General features: G+C 33.0%; 3 non-coding genes across 3 annotated transcripts; all 3 read left to right on the top strand.

Moving 5' to 3' along the window:
- Positions 1–2,354: 2,354 nt before the first annotated feature.
- Positions 2,355–2,428, top strand: TRNAT-AGU. Its single transcript has one exon. It is a non-coding gene; the product is annotated as a tRNA-Thr (tRNA).
- Positions 2,429–2,981: 553 nt separating this feature from the next.
- TRNAT-AGU lies at positions 2,982–3,055 on the top strand. Its single transcript has one exon. It is a non-coding gene; the product is annotated as a tRNA-Thr (tRNA).
- Positions 3,056–6,245: 3,190 nt separating this feature from the next.
- On the top strand, positions 6,246–6,319 carry TRNAT-AGU. The gene has a single exon. It is a non-coding gene; the product is annotated as a tRNA-Thr (tRNA).
- The last annotated feature ends 1,880 nt before the right edge of the window (positions 6,320–8,199 follow it).

Genomic DNA, 8,199 nt, shown 5'->3' with positions numbered 1-8,199 from the left:
CTCCTAGAGCTCTATTTCAAAACCACCTTTTCATGTTTTGACTATGGTGACTAGGTTTTGGGAGCTTAAGATGATTATAGATCATCCCTAATGGTTAGAAATCACGTTTTCTACCTTTCTCAATCCCGTTTATGGCTTAATGATTCATTCTTTTACTTGTGCTAGTGAGAGAAGTGGGGGAAAGCTCCAAAGTGAAGGGAAAGGGGAAATATGTCTTTGGGTGAGCTTGAGGTTGTTTCTTCAACTTCTAGTTAAAATGTAACATACTTCTGACCCTCATCTACTGCTTTTAGATCAACATGTATAGTTTTGTTGTTTGAATGAGTGTATGAAACATTTGGGATCATAGCATGAAATTGGGTAACTGATGTTGTTCATGCATAAAGAAATGACCTCTTATGATCCATTGAGCCTACATAAGCTTTAAATATCATTTGGGAGCCTTAGGATGGTCTTATAAGTGATTTGGAAACTTACACTGGTGAGAAACAACGCTTTCTAGGTTTAGATTATCGATACTACAAGAATAATATAGATATTGTTTGTCTAATAGGCTTAAATGGGGAAATTTTTTATACAGAGTATCGATACTTTTCATAGGGTATCGATACTCGAGGGGCCAGTACCGATACTCGGGGGGCCAATACCGATACTCGGGGGGGCCAGTACCAATACTCGAGGACTTTTGTAGGATTCAGAATACCAAAATAGTATTGGTACTTATGATAATACCGATACCCCAAAGAAGAGTATCTATACTCTGGGAAAGAGTATCGATACTGGTAATTTATTCAACATCAAATATAATTTTGGTACAAATACCACAAGTAGGAGTATCAATATTATAAGTTTATCCCAAATTCCATATTACTCAAATGGTACTGATACTCGAGTAGTATGGATACCCTAGTAAAACTCAATATTGATACTACAAGGATGAATATCGATGCTCCTGATATAACAAGGGCTATAAGCCTTGTTTGTCAAGGGAATCAAGAAAGAGTTAGAGATAAGGGGGTTTCGTTAATAAAAGCTTGCAAGTGAGAACATTAACAATTTTGTGATAACGTAAGATATTAATAAGGTAAGATTACATAAGACTTATGCCTTGTTGATGCTCAGGAAACAACGAGGATACCCGAGTCACCTTGTATTTCGATTGTTTAGTAGAGTAAAGATTATCCAAATATATCCAAACTAATGCAAGGGCACTTTAAATGCTAGTTTAATGTTGTACTAATGCTATGTGACCAAGACATGTTCCAAGTACTCTAGAGGAATACAGTAGCATGGCAAGGTGCCAATGATATGTGACCCGAGCCTAGCCTAGGGAACAATGAGATGCTGACGATTTCTGACCCATATCTCACTTAAGGTACCTTCAGTAAGCAAATAGGGGAGTGAGTACTGTGATGTTATGGTAACCTCGAACTACACCATGATACTTGCTTTTATTGTGTGTTAAATGGACTCCCATGTTCATAACCATACTTGTAGCATGCTCATACGTTGAATGTACATAGTATATTAGTTTTATTTTTGTGGCACTAAGCTAGTGAGCTCGACCTATGAAATGTGTTTCTGTGTGCAAGTTCTTAGATGCCAATTCAAGCTCGTCATCGGATTAAAAAATTTTAGACTTGACCATCTTAGAGATGATACGTTGACATGATATATACTATATCACCATATTTCATAATTTTGCTATGTACCACATCATCTAAGATGAAGATGTGACATGATCAATGTCACTCAAGATGATAATGTGAAACATATATGTCACCTAAGATGATATATTATATTATTATAATTAGCTCTTGTAGCTCAGTTGGTTAGAGCCTCCGTTTAGTAAACGAGAGGTCTTGAGTTCAGCTTTCAACAAGAGCGATTAGATAATTTTTTAATCCATGAAAATTAATTCTTTGGTAATCATAATTATTCATGATATGAATTAATTTATATATTTTTAAATTAAACATAATTTATTTTTTAAAACAAATGTAAGCTTAGTTTTAAAGGCATAATGAAAAAATTAGTCCCTTAACTTTTGCCCAAATGGTCATTTTGACACATTCTTTTTTGCGAGCACTTAGTCCTTAAACATTTTAATTTTTGGTCAAAATGACCAATTCTGGATGAAAACTGTTAGTTGAATAACTTTTAATGCATAATATTGATGTGACATTTTCACATATGTTAAATTACTGACATGACACATACTACGTCACCCAAGGTTATAATTATTATATGTACCACATCATCTAAGACGAAGATGTGACATGATCCACGTTACTCAAGATGATAACATGAAATATATATGTCATCTAAGATGATATATTAAATTATTGTAATTAGCTCTTGTAGCTCAGTTGGTTAGAGCACCTGTTTAGTAAGTGGGAGGTCTTGAGTTCAACTCTCAACAAGAGCAATTGGATAATTTTCTTATCCATGAAAATTAGTTCTTCATGCAATCATAATTATTCTTGATAAGAATTTTTACACTTAATCAATTACTTGTTTTATATTCATTTTTATTATCTCCAATTATTTTCAATAAAAAAGTAAACAACATATAAATTGAATTATATTTTTTGAGTTAAACATAATTTATTTTTTAAAACAAATGTAAGCTTAGTTTTAAAGGCATAATGAAAAAATTAGTCCCTCAACTTTTGCCCAAATGGTCATTTTGACACATATTCTTTTTTACGAGCACTTAGTCCTTAAACATTTTAATTTTTGGTCAAAATGACCACTTCTGGATGAAAACTGTTAGTTGAATAACTTTTAATGCATGATACTGATGTAACATTTTCACATGTGTTAAATTACTTATATGACACATACTACGTCACCCAAGGTCATAATTATTATATGTACCACATCATCTAAGAGGAAGATGTGACATGATCCACGTTACTCAAGATGATAACATGAAATATATATGTCATCTAAGATGATATATTAAATTATTGTAATTAGCTCTTGTAGCTCAGTTGGTTAGAGTACCTGTTTAGTAAGCGGGAGGTCTTGAGTTCAACTCTCACCAAGAGCAATCCATGAAAATTAGTTCTTAATCATAATTATTCTTGATAAGAATTTTTACACTTAATCAATTACTTGTTTTATATTCATTTTTATTATCTCCAATTATTTTCAATAAAAAAAGTAAACAGCATATAAATTGAATTATATTTTTTGAGTTAAACATAATTTATTTTTTAAAACAAATGTAAGCTTAGTTTTAAAGGGATAATGAAAAAATTAGTCCCTCAAATTTAGCCCAAATGGCCATTTTGACACATATTCTTTTTTGCGAGCACTTAGTCCTTAAACATTTTAATTTTTGGTCAAAATGACCACTTCTGGATGGAAACTGTTAGTTGACTAACTTTTAATACATGATACTGATGTGACATTTCCACATGTGTTAAATTACTGACATGACACATACTACGTCACCCATGGTCATAATTATGGTATTTGCCACATCATCTAAGACGAAGATGATATGATCCACGTCACTTAAGATGATAACATGAAACATATATGCCACGTGTGAGGGACAATAATCCGCAAGAGGGAGAGGTCGATTATTATGGAAATCTTACGGACATTATTGAGTTAGATTATTATGGAAAATGAAAGGTTGTGTTGTTTCGGTGTGACTGGGTTGATGTAAACAGATACATAAAAAGAGATAAATTCAGGTTTACAATGGTGAATTTCTCTCGATTAATTCACACGGGTCAACGTTTGATGGATGAACCATATGTATTTTCTTCACAAGTGAAATAAGTATTTTATTGTCACGATCCAATGGATGACGGTTGGTATGTTGTGCTCCGAAATAGTTTTGGGTCCTGAAAGATATGGTCGGGTGCGCTGTCAAGGATCATTTGTTACTCCCACCAAATATTTTGGATTCAGTTCATCGCAATACACGTCATTACAGTCTCAATCTTCCCAATTAGAAGTTAGTCGTTTAAAACAAAAGTTGGTTGATATGGATCAACAAATGGCTAACATGAAAGCGGAAAATGAAGCAAGGGAAGCAGCGGCAACAGAGAGAGAAGCAACATATCAGTAGAGATGTGAAGAATTTGAAAAACGACTCAATGATATGATACAGATGATACAGAAAACTCAACCTCAAAATCCACCATCATAGTCTTATTTATGTTATCAGCATTATGTTAATGTTACTGAACCGTATTTAACTGTACTTATATTACAGTGATGAAAACTTTTATTTATTATACAAGATTTGATGTTGCTTGTTATTGATATAGAGTTTGATGTTATTGTTGTCATGTTTGTTGGATAATGGAACAGGTTGAAAAAACATATTTGGGGTAATCGATAATAATTTTTTAATTGCTTAAATTATGTGTTATTTAGCGGCGTTTGTAACAAAAACGCCGTAATATATCATACATTTAGCGGCGTTTGTATTAAAAAACGTTGTGAAATATTAACAACTATTGCGGCGTTTATATAAAAACGCCGCTATATACCAACCTTTAGCGGTGTTTGTATCCTAAAAACGCCGTTATATACAAGACCTTTAGCGACGCTTGTATCCTAAAAACGCCGCTATATACTAGACCTATCGCGATGTTTGTATCCTAAAAACGCATCTAAATACCATATTTTTAGCGGCATTTGGATAAAAAACGTCACTAAATATCAAAACTTATTGTGGTGTTTGCATCAAAAAAACGCCGCTAAATCTCAACACCTATTGCGACGTTTTTAAGACAAATGCCGCTAAATATCAGCACCTATTGCGGCATTTCTTTAACAAACGCCGCTATATATCGTTACCTATTGCGGCGTTTTTCGTTAACAAACGCCGCGAACTTTAGAGGCTCTATTTTCAGCGGCGCTTTTTGCAGCATTTGTTATAACATGGCAGTTGTTTTTTGCGGAAATAAAAACACCACTATAGGTTAAAAAAAACGCCGCAAAAAGCCAGTTTTGTTGTAGTGCACCCAATATGATATATTATATTGTTGTAATTAGCTCTTGTAGCTCAGTTGGTTATAACACCCGTTTAGTAAGCGGGGAGGTCTTGAGTTAAATTCTCAACAAGAGCATTGGATAATATTCTTATCCATGAAAATTAATTCTTTAGGTAATCATAATTATTCATGATACGAATTTTTATACTTGATCAACTACTTGTTATTATATTCAGTTATATTATCTTCAATAATTTTCAATGAAAAAATAAGTTAATTAAAATATAAATTGAATTATATTTTCTTGAGTTAAACATAATTTATTTATTTTTAAAACAAATGTAAGCTTAATTTTAAAGGTATAATGCAAAAAATAGTTCCCCGATATTTTTCCAAAAGGTCATTTTGACACATATTCTTTTTTTGAAGCACTTTTGGATCGTTAGTTGACTAAATGTTAACACATGATGCTAATGTGACATTTTCACATGTGCTAAATTACTGACATGACACATACTACATCACCCAATGTCATAATTATGGTATATACCACATCATCTAAGACAAAGATGTGACATGATCCACGTCACTCAAGATGATAACGTGAAACATATATGTCACTCAAGATGATATATTATATTATTGTAATGAGCTCTTGTAGCTCAGTTGGTTAGAGCACCCGTTTAGTAAGCGGGGATGTCTTGAGTTAAACTCCCAACAAGAGCATTGGATAATATTTTTATCTATGAAAATTAAATTCTTCAGATAATCATAATTATTCCTTATATGAATTGTTACACTTAATCTATTACTTGTTATTATATTCATTTATATTATCTTCAATAATTTTCAATAAAAAATAAGTAAATTAAAATATTAATTGAATTATATTTTTTTTAGTTAAACATAATTTATTTTTTAAAACAAATGTAAATTTAATTTTAAAGGCATAATGCAAAAAATAGTCCCCTAATGTTTGCCCAAATAGTCATTTTGACACATTCTTTTTTGGGAGCACTTAGTCCTTAAACATTTTAATTTTTGGTCAAAATGACAACTTCTAGATAAAAATCGTTAGTTGACTAATTGTTAACACATGATGCTGACGTAATATTTCCACATGTATTAAATTAATGACATGACATACTACGACACCCAAGGTCATATTTATCATATGTACCACATCTTCTAAGACGAAGATGTGACATGATCCATGTCAATCAAGATGATAACGTGAAACATATATGTCACCTAAGATGATATATTAAATTATTGTAATTAGCTCTTGTAGCTCAGTTGGTTAGAGCACCTGTTTAGTAAGCGGGAGGTCTTGAGTTCAACTCTCAACAAGAGTAATTGAATAATTTCCATATCCATGAAAACTAATTCTTCAGGTAATCATAATTATTCCTAATATGATTTTTTTACACTTGACCAATTACTTATTATTATATTCATTTATATTATCTTCGATAATTTTGAATAAAAAATAAGTTAATTAAAATAAAAAAAAATTAAATTATATTTTTTAACAACAACAACAAAACCCTAATCTCATATGCAATGGAGTAAGGGGGAGGTAGGGTAGTAGGCTGCCCCTAACGCATGGTTGAGAGCAGCTTCCGTGGAAGTCCTCCGGCAGTCAAAAAATTAAAAATAAAGATACAATGCAATGCATGTATAAATAAATAAAATAAATACATAGTTGAACAGTCTTCATATACGCGTCTGTAATGGGATGTAATCCCTGCAAATAAATCCCTGCGTAAAAAAATCTCTGCATATAGACAGAAACGTAAGACCCGACTAAATTTAAAAATAGGAAACATGAAGAGAAGGATACACATAAGTCAACGATAGCAAGCTACGAGAAGGAATAAAGTCAAATGGGTTAAAACCTAAACTAAGGCAACACTAATCCGCTACCCTAGTTCAAAGCCTTCATAAATTCCAATGATAGAAACGTTTAAAAAGTAGAAGTCATGGAAATTACTACAAAGGCATTAAAAGAAGACAGATGGTACACCCTATGGATGTGACCCGCACTACTCGGTTACCCTGGTCTTAAGTCTCCATGCTTTCCTATCAGAGGTCATGTCCTCCGTAAGGGCTAAATCCTTCAAATCAGATCTCAAGCAGTCTTCCCACTTCCGCCTTGGTCGTCCTCTCCTTCTGGCACCGTCTACTGTAATTGACTCTACCCTCCTGATCGCATCCAACGATTGTCGGCTAAGGACATGCCCAAACCACCGTAGTCTTCCCTCCCTCAATTTTTCGGATACAGGCACCACCCCCAAGGACATCCTAATAGCAGAGTTTGGTGTCATGTCCCACAGAGTCCTACCACATGCCCATCAAAGCATTCTCATTTCTGCGGCCTCCATCCTCCTTACGTGATCCTTCTTGATTGCCCAACATTCTGATCCATACAGCAGCGCTGGTCTTATTGTCATTCTATAAAATTTTCCTTTAATTTTTAGAGGCATCTTCTTGTCACACAAAACTCCAGTAGCAGCCCTCCACTTTAGTCATCCCGCCTTTATACGGTGTGTAACGTCACCATCTACACCCCCCATCTTTATGTATCATAGACCCTAGGTACTTGAAACAATCCTTTGAGGGGAGAACGTGTCCTACTTTTTAAAACAAATGTACGCTTAATTTAAAAGACATAATGCAAAAATCGGCCCCCAATAATTTCTCAAATGGCCATTTTGGCACGTCTTTATCAATTGTATTCACTTTCTCTGTTGATCCTCTTAACCCTTTATCAATTCTATTCATTGCCTCTGTTGTCTCAAGTCTAATATTTTCACAGTCGCATGCAAGAATACATCCAATACCGTTAGTTATATCATTATATCGGGAGTCTCTACAACCTATTAAAATAAATTCTCAAATTAAATTTGATACTGGAATTTCATATAAAAATAATATATATTAGAAAATTATTTTAGTATTGTCTTTTTGAAAACTTTTCTCATAATCCTCAAAATATTTTTGTTGCATACAAAAATCATTCCAAATTCAACTTTTTTCACAGGCCTTACTGTCCTAGAGTTCAAACATGTGACTTGATATCACTAAATGTAACCTCTAGACCTGACTTAATGGTGGTTACAACCAAATCTCGAAGATTACACTGATGAAAATTAATTAAATCATAACACCTTAAAATAAATTTTCATAAATTTATAAAATAATGCATGTCAAAACTGTTAACGAAACGGGTAAA

Source organism: Hibiscus syriacus, unplaced genomic scaffold (genome assembly GCF_006381635.1).
Source record: "Hibiscus syriacus cultivar Baekdansim isolate YM2019G1 unplaced genomic scaffold, ASM638163v2 tig00014213_pilon, whole genome shotgun sequence".
In the NCBI taxonomy this organism is placed as follows: domain Eukaryota; kingdom Viridiplantae; phylum Streptophyta; class Magnoliopsida; order Malvales; family Malvaceae; genus Hibiscus; species Hibiscus syriacus.
This window is presented reverse-complemented; position numbering and strand designations above follow the sequence as displayed.